The sequence below is a fragment of the Eurosta solidaginis genome, chromosome 1, assembly GCF_040869045.1.
Source record: "Eurosta solidaginis isolate ZX-2024a chromosome 1, ASM4086904v1, whole genome shotgun sequence".
NCBI lineage: Eukaryota > Metazoa > Arthropoda > Insecta > Diptera > Tephritidae > Eurosta > Eurosta solidaginis.
Window position 1 is genome coordinate 268,252,074 of NC_090319.1, and position 24,832 is coordinate 268,276,905.

A 24,832-nucleotide genomic window follows, 5' to 3' on the forward strand; every position below is an offset into this window, starting at 1 on the left:
AAAGGGCTGCTTAGTGTGGGTATAGTACCGGATGAAACAAACACACCTTTACCGACCGTGAATTGGATTGCTAACACTTTGAACACGTTCGGTCTAACTGAGGTCTTTTAAAGGCCGCCAACCATAACGTTATCTTCTTTTTGGAGAGACTTGGAACACGAAATTTCATATGCTCGCAATTTAGAACCGATATAGAAATCGGGGCCTCCATAATCGCTTTAACAAGTTCGTGTCTTAAGTATTTTGTCTTTATGTACAGCAGTTTATTCGTAAATTTTGCGCGTTTTATTGAAAATTTGTATGCCATATTCAAATTAACGTAGTTACCAAGCTGATATTTCAATTGTTCTTTCTTTTTTTTGGCGCTTTTCACTTTTTCCACCAAAGCGGTAAGCCTGCATAGCAATTTTCTATGCTGCCTATAAAGACAGAGAGATGTTTCCTTCTTCACAATCTTTAATATTCACCTTTAACTTTCATTTATTGAACAATAGGCGATTTAAAATTCAATTCAAACACATTTGTATGTACATTAGACCGTTTGAAAAAATAGATCTCTATTTTAAAGGCTAAAAAGTTTTATTTTTTATATGGCAAACTTTTACCTCAAAATGCAGAAGCTATCAAGGATAAAGATTTGTTAGCATAACAAAGCTTTGTGCAGTCGTACAGGAAAAAGTTCTAAACGGCAAAAGTGATGCTTTGTAATATCTTTGAGGTAGTTTCTTCAAGCAAAATTGCCTACTTAAAATGAAAAAGAAAATCGCGCCAAATTTTGCAGCGGCTTGATGTCAATATGAATTTAAAAATGTTACCCCAGGCGTCTTTGAATTGATAGAATTTTCTTAGACAGTCGATTTTTTGAGGCATTGTTCCTGTATGTCCGTACACGGTATTCGCTCCTCTTAGTTAGCTGCCAATGGCTATGAAAGCGAATCTCATGTTGGAACGAACTTTTTCAAACTTATAAGTGCTTTAAGCAGTCTAGAACCTCCAACTTATTTAGTTGTGATGTTAGTTGATTCAATGTTGCCATGTGAGCCAGTATATGTTTGCGCAAATCTACTACAGTTCCACTTGTTTGACTACTGATGTCCGCAAGCTGTGAGCACACGCCGGCCTTTCCCGCGCAAATCTATCCTTCCACCAAAAGCTTTTAAACATTAAACTGGCGCCATTGTTTGGTGATTTGAATTTTTTTTTTCAACAAAACTTTGTTTAAATTTAGGTTTTTAGCTTGCTGTTATTTTGCTTGTTGCTGTGCGCGTGATTGATGGACGACGAAATTTATTGTTGCTATGATTATAGCAGACTGGCTGGCTGGCTGGCTCACTGACTGGCTGGTTACTTATTTGTGACGTGTTTACGTTTAGCATGACTAAGCAAAGTAAAAAATGCGCAAAATCAGCTGTAAGAAATCTTTGCTACGCTTGAGCGATTTGTATGTATTGTTTTGGCCGAAAGCTCACTAAAGGTAGTTTATCGATTTGATGTGGCGATAGCATCGTAGTCAAGATGACTTGGAAACATTTCGCTTTTTTTGCTGCGTTCTGGGAAGTCTTTAAGCAATAGCTATGTAAGCAATATAATTCGCTTTCTCGTCGGCTAATTAAGGTATCTGATAAAGAGTTTTAAGCTAACTAACAATTACGTTAGCACACTTGTCGAAATACTGTGGGGGTATTTTTTTTTATTTAATTATTTGGTTGTTATAAAAACAAGAAGTTCATGCCGTAGGGGTTAACGAAACCTCTAGTTGGAAGAAATAATGGATTTTTAAAAACTTTTTAACTAAGCGTCCATAAGTATGCTACATCCATAATAGGGATGTAATTAGATTTGTAATATTCTTTATATATTAAAAGCATATTATGTGAAGGACTAGGCAGAAAACAAGTCAAGTTCCAGCAATTTTTTGTATAGGTCTAACATAATTCTAAACGCTTTGAGCAAAGCATAAAAAAACCAGGTCAAGTTTTTTGCAAATATTCTTTTTAAGACTGACATAACTTAATACGCTGATTTAAATGCACAAAAAAAAATTTCTCTAAGCAACTACCACCAGGAACAGGAAATGATTATGATATGCGATTAACAATGCATGCAGTCTGATACTATCATCACAGGTTTTCTTGAGCCATTGTACCACCCATTATTTGTAGATTTGCAGAGAATATGCCGCCTGAGCACAGCAAACTAAATCTCAAAAAATGTCACCACACACTTGGATTTAGTATTGGTCACCAACTCTGGCACCGCTCGCTATCTGCATTATCTTCCGAGGGAAAATGTACGTCGATAAGAGTTTTAAGGGACTCTGCTCCTTCTTATTAGTTTCTGAAATATTTCGCCATCAGATGAGACACTCCTTAACCTTGATACAACAGCACACAACAGACATTTTTCTTGAAGCTTTCTCTGCTCGGCCAATATCTCGCTTATAGATTTTCAACAAATATTTGCAGATGTCCCTTCACTCGTTTTGCTTGCGCTTAACTCCACTTCGGCGGTAATGCTGTTGGACCCTCTTAAAGGGCAGAACTTACTTACTATCCGCACTTATTTACGACTACTTTGTTGACGGATCGACTGTAATAATACCCAGAGCAGATAGTCTTTTATTATGTAAATTTAATTTAAAGAGACGTTCAATAAAAAATATTTGAAAGCATCCTCTTTTTATCATACGAGTAGAACAGAAGCAAAACATTCTCTTCCATTTTATTTAAATTTTTGCAAGTTTTTTTTTTTTTTTTGTAGCGTCATTTTATCTCAATTTATAAATTGAACAGGAAGACGTTTGCAGCAAACTGGTTCACGCTAGCATCTACTGTGTCTTTTCAATTAGTTACCGTTCTTAAACGTCTGACACATTAAATTAAGTTAAAGAATATAATGTACGGTTTAGCTGACATTTGCATAAAAAATATTAATAATATAATTTAAAATGTGTCAGGCAACTTGTCTTATGAGTTGTCATGAGTAGGAGATATCTGGATAAAAATATGCGAATAAAGAATGCTGAACCAAAAATACGGAAAAAAATAGTCTATGGGAACTAAGTTAATACTTGGGAACTATAAGGTTATGAATGCTGTGGCCCTAGATTGCTCAAAATGGATAAATCAATTAAGATATTCTCGAGGAGATTTGGCAGGTGCAAAGAATAGCCACAACATCAGAGACTACGATAAAAACCTAGATAATTGTAACGTTTTTGTTCTTTTCTAACCGGTAAGTTGTTTAAAATCGGCTACCCGTTTGGAGCTATGTAGTAACGGATTAAATAATTTTTACTTTGTTAAATAAGCATTTTAATTTTTACTCTTTGCTTGTTTGTAATTTTCTAAGAACCAATTGCTTTTAAGACACCGGCTAATTTTTTCAGAGCCTTTTTTTTAACCGGTTACTTTTTTGTAACCGCTTTTTTGTACCGGTTATTTCTTTGAACCGGTAGTTTTTGAGCCCCTAATTTTCCGAACTGGTTTTTTATTTTTTTTTGAACTGATTACTTTTTGAAACCGTTAATTTTTGAAACCGTTACTTTTTGACCCGATAAGTTCTTGGAACCATTTTTTTAACCGGTTTCTTTGACAGAACCAGTTTTTTAACTGGTAGATTTTCAGAACCGGTTTTTTAGCCGCTGCTTTCTTGCAACCGGTTCTTTTAACTGGTTACTTTTGAAGAAATGGAGTTGTTTCTTTTCTAAAACTGGCAACTTTTTTGGAATCCGATACTTTTTAGAACTGGCGACTTTTTTGGAGCCGGTTACTGGCAACTTTTTTGAAGCCAGTTACTTTTTGCAACCGGTACTTTTTGAACCGGTAACTTCTTGCAACTTTTTTTTAAACCGGTTTTTTTAACTTGTAGTTTTTCAAAACCAGGAAACGACATTACAGAAGTATTAATAAACAAAATATCAGCCGAAAAGAAGCCTGAGCAGCGCCGGTGTACGGGCCATAAGCGACTCATAAGTATTTTCGTACGGAGAATTCGTTTTGTGTGTGTATTTCTCAATGGTGGTGATACAAGCATATCATCCAGCAACAACACTACCGTACTAATATCGGGGAATGCGTAATTCCATTGCAACGAGCTATGCGCAAACCAAATAGCGGTTAAACCATTAATATAGCACAGCAGATTCTTCTCAATCAATGGAAAAATGTCACTAGCATTTATAATTGACTGTCCTTGTCTTTGCTGCCGACTAGAACTGAACACTCAACTGGCTACAATGAGAAAATGGCAGAAGACTGTGCAGAGCAAAAAAAAAAAAACCAAGTAAGGATGGGACTGTCAGCATAAGAAGAAGAGTTCACACCTTTCTTGAAGGTATAATGAATTGAAATTTCAAAAAGTCATAAAATTTGATCAATCAGATCACCACGGTTTTCTCAGGTAGCAATGTATGATATATGTGTAAGCATCTTCTGATATTTCAAGCTTCTAGGTGTTGAAATGCGGAAAGAATTACATTAGAGATCTTATCTGAACAATCTGTTCTATATGATAAATATATATATAAGCAATCTGGAAAATTGTTTCAGACAACAATATGCGCCTTATATGCAATCATCCTGTGAAATTTCTAGCTATTAAATGAGAAATAAGTGACTAAAAACTTCTTTTTCGAAAAATCGGTTGTATGAAGTAGATATGCTATAGTGGTCCGATCCGGCCGATTCCGACAATGTCTAATCGGACACTTAATTATACTGGCTCACCAAATTTTATCAAGATATCTCAAAAATTTAGGGACTAGTTTGGGTTCAAACAGACAGACAGACGGACATGGTCATTTCGGTATAGTTTTTGGTGGGTATCCCTCTTCTCCTTTAACGACTTACAATTTTGGGATTCTTGACACACATAAAATACCATTTCCTTTAAATGAAAGGTATAAAAACCAAATACATTACAGCAATGCAAAATAAAAAATTAGCAACAAAATAAAATAATATAAAAAATTTTTTTACAAGTCATAATGCAATGCCGATAAATAGCTTTGTGCAGTTATGTTTGCGATGTGGTGGGACCAACTAAAAGACAACCAACTATCAGCAAATTGAGCACCAAGTGGTAGCTGCACTAAGTGCTGTTGTTGAGTACTTGTGGTTTTTCCATCAATGGTGGTGTAGCAGCAAGTGCTTAAGCCTTCTGTCTGCCACTGACCAGTGCACACTGTATCTGCTGTGGCTGAAGTAGCTGTACCAATTACTATGCGACAGCTAACAGCACTAGTGAGGCAAGTGCCAATACACAATGCAAACAAAATTGTGTTTATAAAGAAAATAAGGTAAATGAGAAATATATATAAAAACAAATAAAAACAATAGCTGCAGCAAAGTCAACCAGCATGAATTGAAATTTCAAAAACAAATGCGAAAAAAATTAAGATAAAATATAAAAGGCAATGCAAAATAAGTATGCAATACGAGTTGTGACGACGTTACCGGCTAATTGACAACAACTTATAATGCATATGTATGAAAAACTATGTGCAACCACAACGTGTGTCATATGCGGGCTAAGTTAAAAACGTTTGCCAATTGATTGCTTAAATGTTTGTTTAAAATATGAGATAATGTGTGGCATATGAATAAATATTTTACATCTATGTACTGGCAAGTACTTTCGACAAAAATATGCACACAACAGCAGTCAAGAAGAAAGTAAACAAAATGTTTGTCAAGCGTGCTTCGACTAGATGACGGTAAATAATAATAGCGCTTGATAATTTTTGGCGATAATTGTGCAGTCGTATGTTCGTTGCTTAAGTCTTTCGTTAAATTAGCCAATAGATAGTTATTAGGAGAATAGGTATGAGCAACTGTGATAGTGTGTGTGATATAATTGCAGGGCCGTTGAAATTAACTAAACAATGAAAATTCTATAGAAAAATTGTTTAATAACTTTTCTTTTAAATTACTAAATTCAATTTAAAAATTGCTGGCCAAATCTTGGTTTTGCAGTACCCAAATCGAAAGAAAATGTGTACCAAAAATTTGTTTGGTTGTTTTGTTTCTTTTTTTACTGTTTTCTTTATTTTACTAGCGGCCGTAGTGCAGGATCGCCTAACACACGGTATTTCCTGGGTTAAAGACCCTTGAAAAGCCACAAAAGCAGCGAACAGAATAATAGCAATTTTTATCAAACTTCGTTAACTAAACTTTTATTTTTTATTTTCGGTCTTTTAAGAAAAAGCTATGAATTTTGAATATGTTTTTAATATTTCGCTGCACAAAGTACGAAACATTTTTTTTTATATGGAAGAAAATTTAAACAATTTACAAAAACCAAATTGTCAAAATTCAATGTGAATTTTGAGAGACCTACCACTTGTACTTTGTTAGACTAAAATTTTTTGGACTACAAAACTACGCACTCAAAAGACTTAGAGCGCTCCAAAGAAAAATTTCGTAAGTTTCGTAAAATTTTGTCGTTAGAATTTTTTCGAAAATTTTTTTGAGATTGGTACGCATAGTTGTAGGCTCAAACAGAAAATACTTCAATAACACACCTATAAACCGCCTAAAAATGCCGATAACATATCGATGACAAACCGGTAGAACTTCTGTAATACACCTATAATCTGCCTAAAGCAAATCGATAACGACCCGAGAATAATAAGATAACTCTTCGGTAAGTGTCGATTTCTATCATAAGCCGATAATACCTATAAAAAGGCGTTAACAAAGCTATGACTCGTCAATACCGGTTGATACCGATAATAAGCCAATAAACTTCTCAAATAGTCCCGACATATAATAAAAAAATAGCCCGGATACCGATATAATGCGCAAAAAGTCCCAAAATGAACTCGAAATAATTTCTTAATAAGTACCGAAATAATTCCAACAATCCCAATTTACCTCGAAAGAGCTTTGTAATAATTTAGAAAAAAGTTTTTTGGCAAACACTCCGAGTGAGACCCCGTTCGGAGTTGGCGTAAAATAGGTAGGTCTCATCCCTCCAATTTGTAGGAAAAATTAAAAAAAGCACGACGGAAATTGGAAGAGAAGCTCGATCTATATCGCTAAGATAATGCATACATCTCGAGCCTACAATTATACCTGTAAGGCCAACTTGCAGAACGTAACGTTTTATTTTTAAACTAACTCTAAGTTAAAAAAAAAAAACAACTCACCATTCTACAAGTAGCTCTAAGACTACACAGGATACAACGCTGTCAGATTTTCCCCAGATTTCTTTTTCGGAGTACGGAAGACGTACTAGTTTTGAACTAGAACGGGATAAAAATTTGATGAGATGATTTGCAAAATTTATACACTTTTCTTTCAAGACATTATTTATATATATTTATACGAATAAAAATCCCATAAAAAACAAGTAAAGGTGTCTAAGTTCGGGTGTAACCGAACATTATATACTGAGCGTGAGCTTCAATTGTACATTCCATTTCAGATAAATTACTTTTCTACATAACACGTGGATCCGCCCGTTTGAAAAAATGTCTCCATATTTCCTCTTACAATAAAACTAAATAAATAAAATAAATGTAAGGCGCGCTAACCTCCTAAGAGATCTAAGGCCGAGCTTCTCTTCCAATTTGCGTCGTGCTCCTCTTGATTTTCCCTACAAATTGGCCGGACGGGACCTACATGTTTTATGCCGACTCCGAACGGCATCTGCAAAGCAGATGAGTTTTCACTGAGAGCTTTTCATGGCAGAAATACACCCGGAGTGCTTGCCAAACACTGCCGAGGGGCGACCCCGCTTAGAAAAATTTTCTTCTAATTGAAAAATCTTATTTCTAAAATTTTGATGTTGCTTTGCCCGGGAGTTGAACCCAGGGCATACGGTGTGATAGGCGGAGCACGCTACCATCACACCACGGTGGCAGCCGATTCATTGATTCAAAACTATTTTTTGCTAAGTTATAGCTAATTTTTCTAGTCTACGACCCTTTTAAACTTGTTTTATATCTAAATTGTCATGGTCTTTAACCGATCCCGTCCATTTTTACTAGAAATATTTTCTGTTATAAGGAAAATATGTGTACACAATTTCATTACGATATGTTAATTTTTCTTCAAGTTATGGCTCCCGAAACATAGAAAATTGCTTAGTAATAAAAGGGCGGCGCCACACCCATTTTCAAAAACTTTAGTATTTTCCAATTTATTGTTATAAATCCACTTGGGAAATGAAATACCATTGATATAAAGCTTTTTTTTGCAAATATAAGATAAAGGCCTGCCGAATTTTGTTACGATAGGTTTAACGATTTTTGATTTATTATTAATAATATTTGTAAAATTGATTTTATCACAAGTGGGCGGTGCCACACCCATTTTAAAAAATTTTTTTCAAATTTTTATCAAGAGTCTCAATATCAGTCCACACGTCAAATTTCAATAATCTAGCTGTATTATTTACTAAATAATCAGGTTTTTTGTGTTTTCAAAAATGTTAAATATATAAAAAGTGGGCGTGGTTATCATCCGATTTCGCTCATTTTCAATAACAATCTATTATGGGTCCAATCAAACCATGGCTCAATCCAATTTTTTTTCGATACTGATGATTTTGATATATGGAAGTCTGTATCTATCTCGGTTCCTCTATACCTGTACAACCAACCGTTATCCACGTAAAGGACTCTGAGTATAATAACGAAGTAATTTAATACGAGAGTAAACAAAATTATTGAATGCTGCAAATAAAAGTACTTGCAGATTACGGACTATGGGTGACAGCAAACCAAACAGCAAAAAATTCCAAACAATAGCAACAGAAAAAGTGAACAGCACAAAAAAAGGAGCAAAACAACAACAAACGAAGAAATGTACTACACAACAGCTGCAGTCTCGAATTTATTGCCAGTCAAAGCAGTAAAAATGCGGCTAATAAAGCATCAAAGTGCACACAAAAGAAAATTGTAAATGAAAATTTAAATCAAAACAAACAATGCAAATGCAAATGTGCGAGCGTAGAGATAGTAGGCGAAATCACAAAAATGCAAAAAAATAGTTAAAAAAACATGAAAGGTAGTAAATAATAAAAACTGAGTAAAAAGGCTGAATGACCATTGTCTCAGTAGAACAATTGCGAATACCAAGCTTTATAAGAAGGAATGGCTAGGTTGAGTGTTTTTCCATATATATGTATGCACATTATGGTGTTTTATTTTCAGATGAGTTTGTATTTTGTTTGTGTCCGTGAAAATATGATTTAGTATAAAAAAATAAATAAATTCAAAAAAAGTAATATTAAAGTAAAGCCCTTTATACGAGGCTAAGCTATTCAGAAATGCGATTTTCAAAAATCCTGAGTGGTTATTTTTCCAAATATTTTTTTTTTTCGTGGAAGAAAAATCAATGTTTAAAAAAGCCGGAAATTTGTGCGATAAATGGAAAATGCAATAAGTACCTGGCTGTTACCGAACAAGATTTAATGATGAGGTGTACGAGCTTTACGCAGACATCAGCATTGTCTAGTGAATTAAAACCCAGCGGCTATGCTGGCTAGGCCATGTTATGCGAAGGAAAGACAACGCTGCGACTAAGAAAGTGTTTCTATCGGAACCCGCATATGGAAGCAGAGGAATAGAGCAGCCTCCACTCTGCTGGAAGGACTGGATGGAAAACGATTTATACTCCCTTGATGCCAGTTGGCAGAGCGAAAAATCGACCTGCGCGTCTTTTTGGACGGCCATAACCAGTTAGACGATTAAGGGCCAACTAAGTAAGTAAGTGTTTTATGGTATGAAAATGCCTCAAAACGTTGTCATAGAAAATGCCGTTGGACCGTTAGCTTTTAGGTTATGAATTGGATAAATTTTTTTTCATTTGTTCAGTTATTATTTTTTTTTATTTTTTTTTTCTGTATTTTTTACTTTTCAGTCTTGGCTGAATTTTCGACTTCTTATTAGCTTATAAGTAGGTTTCGCAAAATTTGGAGATAAATGGTGTGATTTTTTAATTTTCTTTTATTTTTTGAATTTAATTTTTCATTTTTATCTTAAAACATTTTTTTTCATACGTTCTCTTTTTATTATTTATTTTTGTTTTACTTCTTATTCCTGCCTATATTTTTTTCTTCTTTATTTAATGGCTATAATTTTGTTCTTTAACAAGCTTTCTCAAATTTCAAGATAATTTTTGGGTAATTTTTTCACCTTCTTTTATTTTGGTTTTCATTCTTTTTTAAATTTTTGTGTTTTGTCCTTTTTTAATTATAAAATTTTTATTTATTATTATTTTTTGTCTTTGTTTTTTTTTTTTTACTTTTCATTGAAAAGTTGTTTGTTTCTTATTACTAACTTTCAGGGATCATTTCTGTAATTTAAAAAAAAATTTAAAAATGAAATAGTCTCAAACTAAAACAGAGTAAACTTTTTTCTCAGTCGATTAAATAATAACTTTTAAGCTGGTTTTTAAGAAAAAAACTAACGCTTATGCATAGCTTAAAAAATTGTATTCCCTTATTCATAAAACACAAAATAACTCCAACAAGAGAACATTTTTATGGAGACGTCATTTATATACATTGAAAAAAGTTTTTTATTTCATCATTATTAATTGGCGGTTGAGCGCCTAACCGATTTTGGCTTAATCCTGCATCTCTCAACTCACTGGAGGCCTCTCCTTTCCTCTGTTTCCACATATGCCTCATTCATTCCCAAAACAATACATTCGCAGTGAAGATTTTAGACCAACACCTACTTACCATTGCGATATCCGATTTAGCAAAACAAGTCAACATTCCCGTTCCACAGTAAAAAAACTAAACTTTTTTTTTAATAATCGCATTATTTTCATTTTCAACTTGCAATTTGCTGAATTACTTTAAATCACCAACACACTGATTACAAGCTAATATTATGGAAAAATAAAAGGTTGGCCTGCAGTCACATCATTCAACTCTAAACAAGTGGCCAACAATTCTGGCCAAGTTTCTAAGGCAGTTACTTTGTTTGTCTAGGAACTCAAGCTTGTGCGCCCTTTCTTCCAGCATTTAGTTAATAAACTGATCGATTACATTGATATGTGGCATTAATTCACTTAACCTGAGTCAGGAAAATGCACAAACAATAACTTACTAAAGTAAATAAATGTCGGGTGGTAAGGAGATACAAAAATAAAAAAACTCTGAACAAACAAATACACAACGTACAGTAATAGTCTCGTAAACGATCCACACTCAAGCTGTCCTTGCCTTGTTTGCAAATTCTCAAAAACTGTTTATGCTGCCGGGCAAATTGTTCCCTTAACTACACACAGTGGGTGAGCTGATTTTACCCTTGAGATCACTTAAGTGCATACTTAAAGATATAAAAAAAAACAAAAACTGACACAAAAACTTATGCATATGTAGCCATACGATAGATACTCTCCTTTCCCTTCCAAGATCATATCTATTCATAGAAAAAAAAACTAGCAGGTGTAGGTAAGGATTCCTTCGCTTAAAGGAGTAACTAGAGAAATAAAGTGGGTTGACTACACCAAATATATCATACAAACAAGCAGAGCATGCTGGCATGGAGGTGCGTAAGAATGCGTTGCAATCACAAGTTACTAGTACTATTTCCAAAGTATAAATAAAAAACGTTTAGATTGGTTTCGATTGTCTTTCATGAACGGTCGGATATGGTATATGGGCAAATCCCAAAAACTTTTAGTTTTTGGATACTCGGGTTTTACACACGGGCAAAAAACTTAAGGCCAGAAAAAAGTACAAGGGCATTAAGTTTTACTTTTTGACTATCCGATCTGATGATTTTAAAAATCAAGAAAGTTGATAGTAATTTTTTTGCACAACTTCGAAACGTAAGAAACGTCGATTTTAGCACTTTTTCAAGCGATACACTTGATTTTTTTTTTGAATTTCTTCGATAAAATTTTGAGGCTTAGCTGAAACGCTATGGAATTTAAAATGAATGTTATTTTTGAGACGGAGATTCTAAAAGTATGAGCAAAATTAATGTGCCCCTCCAATACTCAAAACTATCATCAATCAAATTAGCGATACCCTTTTTTTGTCATTTTCAATATTAACAGTTTTTTGCTTATAGCTTTTTGAGGCAACTGAGTATTGATATTTGGATTATGCACGATAATAAAATAATAATACGTGGTGCTTCAAATTCGATGTGCCCCTTTCAGTTTTGAAGGTAGAGGCAGAAAAGTGGAAGCACTTGGTTGGGTAAATTTTTTTCAGGAGCATGTTTTTTTGTGGCACAGCTACAATTTTACTTTTATCACTTCATACCCATTTGTTAATTTTTTCTCTACACCACAGTAGTATACGATCATCTTGGAATATTCACGCAAGGAAAGTTATTGATGTTTGTTGTACACGGGGAAAATATACGAAATTTCCGATAAAAATTGGCAATCGTCAAAAAGTGTAGAAACATTTTTTCTTTTTTTTTTTAATCAGGTTTTATTTAAAAGTAAATGAAAAGAAACACAAATTTGGTAAAAAAAAAAAAAAATTAAAAATTTTTCCACACTTTTTGACGATTGCCAATTTTTGGCGAAAATTTCGTATGTTTGCCCCATGTACAAACATCAATAACTTTCCTTGCGTGAATATTCCAAGATGAAGCAATTAATCGTATACTACTGTGGTATAGAGAAAAAATTAACAAACGAGTATGAATTATTTGACGGTTACCCGGTTTTATATTTTTGCCGATATCTCTAAAACCAGGTTTTGGGTATCAACACAATTTTACCTAAATATACCCCACATAGATATGTACATCCTGATGAAATTTCAACACAATCGGTTAAGAAGTGTTTAAATAAGTAAAAGAAATTAAGGTTTTCCGGGTTTGTATTTTTATCAATATCCCCAAAACCGGATCTCGGGTATTAAAACTTTTTTACCTAAACATAATTTGTTCACATATCTATATGTTTTTAAAGTTTAAAAAGAATCGGCAAAAAGGTGTTAAAATAAATGTGTTGCAAACTTTGCAGTAAAAAATATTTGGCGGTTATTCGGTTTTATATTTTTACCGATATCTACAAAACCGGGTCTCGTGTAAAAAAAAATTTTACATAGCTAACAGCTGCATACATCTGCATATTTTGTTAAAATTTCGATGTAATCGGTACAGAAGTGTTGAAATAAATGTATATTTAACATTGAGACCTCAATTTGTGTATATTTTGCTCGATCTTTTGACTATATCTTTTTGAAGCATTATGTAAAACGAGTAACGGCGATGCACTATAGCTCCAATTTACCCCTCAATGTTCCTAACAAAAAGATATTTGAGTGATACCATGTTTCAAAAAAAAATTTTTTTTCTCCAAAAAACCAGTTTGGCGGATTTCCCATATAAAGTGTATACCACAGTAAGGGGGCGTAGCATCACCCATATCTTTGATATCTTTGGAAGTATTCAATTTAGATTAGTGAAATTCGTAAATGTGTATGCGAAGAAAAACGCTAACACCATCAGAAAATATGAGAAAGCGAAGCGCAGGCAAAGTGAATAGGAATGAAGAAGAGAAACAGGAGAGATAGTAGGAAGAACCACAGGGTGTGAGAGAGGGTGAGCGAAAACATAAAATTGGTTTAAATACAATTAAATTAAAATTGTTTAAATTAAAGTAAGTCAAATATAATCAAAATAAAATAAACTGAAATTGAATTTAATTTAATTAAATAAAGAAAATTAAAATAGAATAAAATAAAATTAAATTATATTAAATTAAATTAAATTGAATTAAATTAAATTAAATTAAATTAATCATATGTATTTAATTAGCGAGCTTTGCTCATATTGCTTTATACAATGGTTTTTGTAATTGATATTAGAGAAAAATTGTAGGTTTACAAACGGCCATGGTTACTAGGACATGTTTCTGAATTTCACTTCTTCATCAGCTAGCTTTTCGGGAGCTGAGCGTTGAACTTGAATCTCCAACATTCATATCAGTGCAAAGGTAGATGCCTTTATCTGCTAAGCCATATGAATGTCCCGTTGTTCGCTGTACAATTGGTCTCCAAGAATTGCCTTTTTGTTTATATTCCTTTTGATCACCATATAGGCACATACACTTTGTATGTAGTTTATTCCTAATGGTGTGGATATGATTTTTAGGCGCGCTTTTGAAAGCTTAGTAACATTTGTTCGGATTTTTACAGTATTTGTTTTTAATACTTCCGCTGTTATTATTATATCAATATGATCATATGTATTTAATTAGCGAGCTTTGCTCATATTGCTTTATACCACGGTTTTTGTAATTGATATTAGAGAAAAATCGTAAGTTTACAAACGGCGATGGTTACTAGGACATGTTTCTGAATTTCACTTCTTCATCAGCTAGCTTTTCGGGAGCTGAGCGTTGAACTCGAATCTCCAACATTCATATTAAATTAAATTAAATTAAATTAAATTAGATTAAATTAAATTAAATTAAGTTAAATTAAATTAAATTAAATTAAATTAAATTTAATTAAATTAAATTAAATTAAATTTAATTAAAATAAAATAATTAAATTAAACTAAATTAAATTAAACTAAATTCAACTAAATTAAATTAAATTGAATTGAATTAAATTAAATTAAATTAAATTAAATTAAATTAAATTAAATTAATTAAATTAAGTTATTAAATTAAATTAAATTAAATTAAATCAAATTAAATTTAATTTAATTTAATTGAATTAAATTAAATTAAATTAAAATAGAACGAAATAAAAATAAAAAAGTGAAATAAAATAAAATACAACAAAATAAAATAAATAAAATAAATTAAAATTAAATTTAATTTAACTTAATTTAATAAATTAAAATAAAATAATAAAAATAAAATAAAATAAAAGAAAATAGAATAAAATAAATTAAAAAACTAAACAAAATAAAATAAAATGAAAAAAAAAAATAAAAAAAAAAATAAATTAAATAAAACGAAATTATATTAAATGAAGTGAAGCAAAATCTAGCAAAATAAAATTAAAATAAATTAAATTAAATTAAATTAAATTAAATAAAATTAAAATAAATTAAATTAAATAAAATAAAATTAAATTAAATTAAATAGTACAAAAAAAAAATAAAGTTAAAATAATCAGTAATTTTTTTCATGTATACTGAGGAAAACAATTTTGCAGCAAATTTAATATCCTTATTGGATTAGAGATGCTTTCATATCCTAGCTTTTCTTTCGTTACAGATATGAAATGTAGGTCTAACTTTTAGAATTTTTTGGATTTTTTAACTTCAATAGTTACAAAGGTATGAAACGCCAACAGATTTTTTTTAGTGTACTTATTTAAACATGCCGGCATTTAACTTTACCTACGCTAAAATCTGTTCCCTTCCTGCAAACGAAACACAAATCATTTGTACGGTAGTGGTAGTTATTGACAACAGTGACTGCTGCTGTTGCAACAACAACTGTGGGCGCTACTTACTTGTCAACTGTTGTGCATGTGCTGTTGCCAAAGATAGTAAGCGTACATTGATCAATGCTTGTATGTTCGAAACTGCAACACAACCTACACAAGTTGACGTGAGAGCAGCGTAAGCAACCGCAGCGGCGGCAATATCTATCACCACGGTTGCTAGTTAAGTGGTGTTCTCTGTTGTCACGTGAGTTCTTTGCTAGTTTGTACAACTTCAAGGAAAGTTTTGCTTTCGAAAATTTTAATTTTTCGCTTATTTTGTTTTTCAGCATTCACAGAAATTTTCCAGTGTTCTGTGCTTGTTTTGCTTTATTAGGCAAGTGTTGTCGCTCACTGCTTGCCAGATTTGATATCTTTGCTTTATTTTACCTGTAAGTGGATGAACACATTTGAAGAGGGCAATGGGCAACATGCATCCTTGTTGAAATGCTCGTAGTGCTCTGTTGCGTAATTAGAGCTACGAGATATGCATGTTATACATTTTTAATGAAAAAAGTATGCAAACAAAAATAATAGAAAAGATGTCTTCGAATTTTCGTTCAATATGGCTTATTTAAAAAACCTAAGACTCAGAGCTAGGTGACGCCAGCAGCGATTTAGTTGTTTGCTCTGCTATTACTATTAATTTGCAGTTACTAATACAAATCGCTGCGACGGAGATGCCAGTCGCAAATAAAGTTGTGAATGTCCATGTTAATCATGCTTACCAATAACTAAAATCACAGTCCCAATCACAGCTCTCGTCACAGGTACAAGACTTATACGATAATACGAACCAATCATATGCACAGTGGTATACTTATAAAGCAACTTACTGCTACGAGAGATGTGGCGGGAGCTGTGATTAGGCCTGAGAATACAATTACTGATAAACGTGATTTTGAGCACCGATTTAGCCATATTGCTCAACTAACATTTTTTCCGCTAAAGTCAGGGATAAAAATGATATGTCACAGTCGCAAATCACGTTGTTCCTTAAAAATCACGAATACTCTCGTCTTTAGTTTAAAAGCCGCAAGCGATTTTTATGAAATTTTCTAAGCTAGTTTTGTGTGCGCACTGTGCAAAGCATAAGATATATGAGTCACGGAGAAGAGGCAATGTCACGATAAAATGGGAAATTAAATGCGATATATCTTTTAACTCAATATATACGGGATTTTTGTTTAAGTGATCATTTAAAGGTAGAAGATGGAGGAGAAGAGCGCAGAGCAGGGGGTGAATGAGAGAGAATGGTAAAGGAAGAGAAAAAGAAAGGGAGAGTAAAAATCACAGGTCGAACGAAAGATGAGATGGAGAAAGAGAAGGAGAAGATTGGAAAGTTGGACATAGATGGGAGATCTGTTTATTTTCGAAAATATAAAGGCCAATTTTTAGCAGTCAAATTCTGAAAACATTTCCAATGCCGAATGATAAGTTATTTGTGAAAGTAATGGTCAAGGTCATCATCTAAGGGTGGATATTTGGAGAGGATAACTCTATTTTTTTTGAAATTGAAACATATTGAAAAGTTATGCATCGAAATTACATTTCACGCGTAGAGCCCTTCTTAACGCCATGGGTTTGCGTCAAATATTTTTTCCGCAGATTCCGGAAATCGCGGGTATTCAATTATAGCTTGATAAAAAAAGGATAAGGATAAAGTGCGTTGTAGACGTTAACAGGCTGAAACTTAACTGTTACGAGAAAGTTATGTTTCGTTTACATTGCACGATGTAAAAGAAATTTCTATATCGACATAAAATGCAAAACAACAAAAAAGTTTTAATTTTTTACGAATTAGTAACCCATTCTATCACCTCATCATTATATTCCGTTTAATACGCTAATAATGTAAGACCGTCAATTTTCATACCATTTCGCAAATCGACGGCCAATAGGAAAAATACCTTTTAACGCCATAAATAATTATTTTATCCAAATCCAAGAAATTAAATACGACTCATCGTTATACATAACATTCATAGGTATACAAGCAAATACATACATAAATACAAATACAATTGAAGTTATGTTTGGCATTTAAAAAACAATTTAGTTTCATTACCATTGCAAAAGGTGTAATTCTTTGGAAATTTATATGCCTTCAAAGTAATCGCGCGGGGCTAATTGATTCAAATTAAAGCTGTTTCATCTTCTTAAACCGACAAGAGCAGGAAATGTAAAATGAAGCGAATGCAAAAAGCAAGCCGCAAGCTATGCAAGAATGCAAAGCAAAAAAACGCGAAAAAACATAGTATATGCACAGAAAGAAGAATTCTGCAAAAAAAAAAAAAAAAAAAATACGATTGGGGTAGCACAAAAACAAGACGAATCGAAATAGCCCGCAAGGGCGGAAGTGAATGATTCGCAACTGAAAATATACAAACCAAAGTATTGTTGGATGTGGGAAAACTTGGAGTACAAATCAAAAGATAGTTAGATGAGTTTAGATGGGTTTCAATTTACATTTACATACCGAGTAAAGAAAAACAGCAAGATTAAGTTTGTGGTAGCTCGGCACTTTGGATAGAAGTAGTTTTTTCATATCCATTTAAGTTCTTTTAAATAAGTTCGGTAACGCATCGGTAGACTTTGTTGTGCCCGAGCTTTGACTTTGTTCTTCCCCTCTGTTTTTTTTCTCCTTTCGTACTTCCTCCCGCTTTTTCTACCTCCCTCCCACTCCCTCTCGCATTCCCACCACCCTCTCTCTTTAACTCTCACTTCCACTCCTATTCCCACTCAAACTTCCATTGCCACTCCTAACCTTAGTCCCATTCTCATTTCTACTCCCACTCTTCCTTCATACCTCATGTAACTCTTTAGCTATGTTCAGAACTTTATCGTGAACACTTTCAGATATAAGCAGCAAATACCCGAAATTTGAAGCCTTATCTAATCCCCGGACATTCAGTGCCAAGTAGAGTGTTGCTCTCAGGGCGACGCAGCCACTAACCAACGCTGTACCACATATCCAACATTTGAAAACGTCTCAAGGAGCACTAAAAGCAGTGATTTCAAATCTCCAAGCAAAACGAACTAGTTTTGTACTTCGGGGTATACTTATAGTATGTATTTTCATTATAATTCAACATTAAAAAATTGATTAAATTAATTTATAATTGTACGTATGCGCCCGCAGCTCTGTGCGAAATCTATGCGCTCTAAACTCTTCGTATGCGCTAGATAAGTAAAAAAAATATTGAAGGTTAACAGAACCATAAATTAGTTGCAAGCAAGAGCTTCATTGGCCGTACTCGTATTACTTAGGTCCTCCAGCGGGCGACATCAAATTAAATGTGCTGCTGAATAGCCAAAGGTGGTGTCGACACCACAGAAACTAATTGGGTGGGTAGCTAGGAGTACTGAATGCGCGCGCATTTCGACTTCAATTGAGTTCTCAAATGTATGACTGGCTGTTGGCAGTTAGTGCGGGCAACGCCTTCACGATTTTGCTGTATAATTTGTCTGCACAGAGCAACAACGCGACAGGGCAAGCACTCGGCAGCATGTCAATTGCATTTACAACACTTTTAAATATTTCTACCTGCACCTCGCATACACGCCTACTAACATATTTTACTATACAACAATTTAAATTATTTGCTGCTCATTTGTTTCGCTTTTACTTATACGCATTTTTTCTCTTTTATTATTCAGCTGGAAGTCACAAACGCAAAACCAACAACAGAAACAAATGCATAAAAATGAGACACTGTAAAAACAGGACGCAGCATAGCAAAAGCAATAACAACATCTCGAAGCTACTGCTGCTATGTCTGCTTATCGGTTCTTCTGCCACTACAACAACAGCAGCCAGACGTTCGCGTTTGGATTTAGCTGAAAGCGCACAACCTGCAGCACCAGCGGCCGTGACATCCGGCGCAGCAGCACCAGCATTAACAACCACCTCCACCGCAACGAAGGATAGCAAATTGCCTCTGGCAGAAAAACAACAACAAGTATTAGCGGAAGCTTTAGTTGATACAGCAGCAGCATCACCAGCCTCTTTATCCCCACCTGCTAATGCTGGAGTTATCAATAGCGTTGATGCGGCAGCTAGCAATGACGATGCAACCAAACATCAATCAGACACCATGTCGGTTGCGCCAGTTAACAGCAAACAACCAGCAATTGCCACATATTCTGAGCCAAAACATGCCATTGCAAAGAACACAGTAGCAGCAGCTGCTGCAGTAGCAGATAATGACGCAGAAAGTGAACGAGTTAGTGGCATCTTGGCGACGGCGGCGGAGGGTAGTACAGCAGCTGCACCTGCCTCTATCGATGCAGCAAACATAAGTGATGCAGTAGTCGCAGTAGTCTCTGCTGTTGAAAAGTTAGCTACACCTGAACACACTGATGCCGATCAAGTAGGGGATCAATTAGCGAAAGAACAGAAAGAATTGCCGCAAGAGATTGGCGATGAGGACATTGACACTTTGGATAGTGGCAATAGCATTGGTACACCTAGCGGCGCACACAGCAATACAGTTGAAGAATGCGATCCGGAGTTGATTGGCTTCGAAATTGTTACAGGGTAAGTATAATGCAAAATTGATGTGGCAAAAGTTTTAATGTTATGTAGAAGATGGCAGTGACAAGTTGTGCGGTAGTTTTTAGCTGCGAAAACTTGGGTTAAAATAAGCAAGAGCAAATATATCGGGACTACATGAAAAATCGGGTGCCCGTGCGGTTGCGTAACATGTTTTTTTTTTTTTTAATTGAATATAAAAAAGTTATTCAAACACATAAAAAAAATAAATAGAAGGCGCGTACCCCGAAGAGATTTGGGCCGGCCTTCTCTTCTAATTTGTGTTGTGTTTTTATTTTTTTATTTTTCCTACAAATTGTCGGGACAGGGCCTACATGTTTTAAATTTTTGGCGTTGCTTTGCGCGGTACTTGAACCCAGGCCTTTTCTGTGGTCAAGCGAGTGCGAACGTATTACAAATGTGCCCTACCCATCTTGTAAATAATCCAGAGATTTTTCACTGCTAATAGATAATCCCACTAGGAATCGCAGTTTCATAAACTCCTCCCACACATGGAAATACTAAGGCATGTCTAGCGATCAGGTCTTCTAAGCGCTCTGTCATATGAATGACATGCACATTTCCTTCGCTTTTCGCATAAATTGCCAAAGCACTCAATGATCGTAAATGATTCCTATTATTTCTTTTTGTATTCACTAAAATCGGAAATACCATTCCCAGGAAATCAATTATCCCAACCGCACTCATATTCAAAGGAACTAAATTTATTTTAATAGCACCATAAATAGCCCATAATTACGGCAATAATGGCACATCGCCAATCAAAAGGTGTCAAGTTGATATTAATTGTCAATCATTACGTGACAATGATGGCCTGCAATATTCGCTTTTTTTATTAGTGGAATTTTTTTTTGACATACGTCAGCAAACACGAAAATAGCACCAGTAATTTTTTATCACATTTCTTCTTTTTTATTTTCTGTATTTAAAGAGCAACTTCAATGAAGCTATGCAACCCAATCTCAAAAACGGTTTCGGAAAACATCGAGAATTCGTACAAATTTTACTAAAATTTCAAACATTTTATTTCGAGTTTTTTTTTTTTTTTTTGTATATGCAGTTTTGTGGCCCAATCAAGTTTAGTCTCACAAAGTACAAGTTATAGGTCTCTCAAAATTCGCATTGGTTTTTGAGAATTTTTTTTCATAGTTCCGTTTGAAGAAAATCGGAAACACCCTTCAGTATACAAATTATCAAAAATTAGTGCGAAGTTTGAGATCCTTATAACTTGTACTTTGTGTGACTAAGGTTGGATAAACTACAAAACTTCATACTCAAAAAAATGCCGCGAATTCTAAACAAAAATTGTTTAACCTTTCGTAAAATTTTATCGAAAACCTTTAAAAAATTCATTTGTCATTACGTACTTAAGCCTCCCATGACGACATCTTGGGTCGCATAAGGTCAATGGGGTTCAATTGCATTGTGTGTAAGAAAATAGGAAGCAGTGTTCTGTTACTTTTATCATTTTCGTATAATCATGGTTGCATCGGTTTACTACAATTTCTTTCCTTACTGGTGATACCTCGTTAATTGGGCTCTGCTGAGATAGCTACGACCGCAACTTAACCAAATTCCACCTTGGCTCGGCATAAGTTCCTCATTTATCAGGCTTCGATAATGATATTTCGGTCAACAATGAAGGACGCCGCTATATACAAAAAAAAAAAAAACAATAAGATAAGGTATATCATCAGTATGACCCAGTAGGAAAGATACTGCACGCAGCTGTGTGTGCACGCATCATTGGAAGTCTAAGAAATTGAATTTAAAGGCTGGATTGCCGTTATAGTGCATACAAAAAAATAAAAAGTAAATATAAGGCGCAGAGATTTTAGGTCGAGCTTTCCTTTCTATTTATGTCGTGCTCCTTTTGAAATTTTCCTGAAAATTGGCGCCACTGGACCAACATATTTTATGCCGACTGAGTTTTCACTGAGAAGGTTTTCATGGTAGAAATACACTCGGAGTGATTGCCAAATCACTGCCGAGGAGCGTCCGCGCTTAGAAAAACTTTATTTTAATTGAAAAAACTTGTTTCTAAAATTTTAATGTTGCTTTGGCCGGGTGCTGAACCCAGGACCTTCGGAGTGGTATGCCGAGCACACTACCACTACACCACGGCGGCCGCCAAGAAAGTGCGTAAAGAAAATAAAAAAAAAAGCTTTGCGCCGTATAAATCGCTGAAGATTAATGGAATTCGCTCGTCACTAAACTGTAAAAGAAACCCTTTTTTAAGAAACTAGAGGAATTCTTCCCTTCAATAAAACTATATTTCAGAATAAATTATGGTGCTTGTCACCCTAAAGTCGAGCGGAATGGGAGATTATCTGGCCAATATGTAATACATCTTTAGTTCTCGAAATAGTCTTAACACTTCTCAAATGAACATGAGATATTTTTCAGACAAGTTCCAATTTTTATGTCACATCGTGCCTACCTGAGGGGTAAGCCCACGAAAACTGCGCTACATATAGTGGTTCGAACAGATAACGAATCCCATCTTGAGAAGCAATTTACTCTCTTCGCATTTGTTGATGTGACGTTTGCTTCAAGAAGAATGCCCACAAGAAAAAATTACCCGTAACAAGTCATGAATCAATAAGAATTTCGGATTTCGCTCCCTACTTCTTTACCTCGATATATCAGCTGTGATAAGTAGAGCAATAATAAGCAAGCAGATATTTAGCGATATACGACTACGACTTATTACTGGTAATAAAACTCCTAGTATCTCTGATATTATCCTTTACGTGAGGAGTAAAATCCTGGAAAGAACAATGGAAAACCAAGCAAGTGGAGCTTTTCGCTTAGGTGAGGTTGACAATTGGGTAGCTCGGAAGCTATAAAGCTTTGTATTGCGCTTATCAGCCCCTCCAGCCTGTAGGATGGGCAGAATGCGTGGACTGGAATCCCTAGTATTCTTTTCTGACAGCCAAGCAACAATAGAACGCTCACTGCCGCTGAATTTCAGTTCAAAGTTTTTGGGGCTCTAACAGAGGGAATCGTGCAAATAACCGTTGTCGAAGTAGGCGTAACTATACTAAGCTTGAGCGAAGAAAAATAACACAGATGTTTACAGGAATAATACACAGCGAAGGTGAATGGTACCACTACTTGTGCTTTCTAGATTTGCAGGTCAAATCAAATGAAACTTTTTTCAAATGAAATGAAGCTTTTTGAAACCAGAGAAACTTATTTTCAAATGAAATGAAACTTTTTCATGCTAGGTTAGGAGCTTCCGGTCGTTAAATAAAAGGCAAACTTTAAATTTTCCTTCACCCTCCTACGCGTTTCGACGCTTGCTTGCCTTCTTCAGGGATATCTATTATTAAGTTGATTTAAATTAATTTCTTTCTAATGAATCTTCTTTCAAATCAAATGAAACTTTTTCATTTCTTATGAATTTTGTTTCAAACCAGATTTCTGAAAATTTCAACACATATGAAATTGAAAGGCTTTTAGCTCGAATTCGAACCAAGAATCCTAATTCAATAAGCGGATAAAAACAAAAACAAACTAATTTTATTTGATTTGAAAAATCTTTCATTTGATTTGAAAAAGTTCAAAACCTTGAAAACAAAGCCTTTTTTATTTGTTTTTACGACTCCCGCCTTTCCCGTTTTGACCTGCAGTAGCCACCTGCTGACTCCCACCCTTAAATAAATTTAACACACTTCCTACACATTTATCAGTCTTTGCGTTTTTTATTACTCAATTTATTTGCGCTGAATCTCACGCTTGGCACTAAGCACGAACAATCAACAAAGCAGAAAAAAAATTATAAGAAATTTATAGAAATAAATTCAATGAGACCAAATTTGTTCTGTGCACATGCTGTTGGCAGTTAGAAATGTGAGTAAGTTGTGGCATTTGCTACTTAATGTGGAAGACTGCAAAGTGTCTAACCAAATCGAGCAACACGATTGTAATATTTCCACTGGCAATTGAATCACTTAAAAAGGAAATTTAAGATATCTGCAAGAAACATAAACAATTACCGGCAAATGTCGGTAGAAATTTCAAGCGAATTATATAACAAAAATGCATAAGAAAAAAGCAAAGAAGCAACAAAAACAATTACTTAAAAACACACAAATGCTCCTGTAGTAATAAAAAATGTAAGATATACAGAGTTACACAGATACACAAAAACATAGAACGAACGGCAGAAGAATGACTCAAAAGCGAACGAGTTCGTTGCTTAAGTCTTTTGTAATGCAAAAACACAGTCACAGTCGATTGAAGCTTTCCAACAGCAAGCGGCATACAAAACAATTTATGCCCTCAAACGTCAATGCATACAACGCTGAGGGTGTACGCTAAATGCAAATAATCAACAACAAAAAAAGCTGCATGGGAGCGTAAAGGAGTTGGCGAAAAAAATCGCATGTAATTTTAAAATTGCAATTCAAGTTAAGGCAAGACATTTCTCATTATATTCAAGCAATGCAGTGCGACAACTGTCAATTCCCTGCACACGAGTATGCCACTGATGCAGCAGCACAACAGCAGGTAATAGAACTGTGGCTAGTCACCAGTCAGTCAGCCATCCAACCGGCATGCAACAAAAGGCAATTGCAACAATTGCTGTGATTGTCTTATTTACAATTTTTGCACAGCCAAACGCATAGCCGGAAGCAGTTGTTTGTCGCTACGGTTATTTGTTGCAATAATTGTGCTATATATGTCATTATGTGTTGTTATCGTTGTTGTTGCAGTGCTAATGCAGGGCGGCAAGGACAACATATGAAGCCAACTTAAAACAGCGCACAACATATTACACAAATATTTTAGCTTAAATAAGTATGCTGGCTGTAGAATTGTTTGTAGCTGAATTGCTGCGACATTGATTTTGTTCGTAATGTCATAAATACAGACAACGAATCTTTGAAAAAGAAG

General features: G+C 34.4%; 1 pseudogene; it reads left to right on the forward strand.

Annotated features, from left to right (window-relative positions):
• The first annotated feature begins 19,039 nt into the window (after window positions 1–19,039).
• Window positions 19,040–24,832, forward strand: part of LOC137240470 (uncharacterized) — a 97,556-nt pseudogene continuing 91,763 nt past the window's right edge.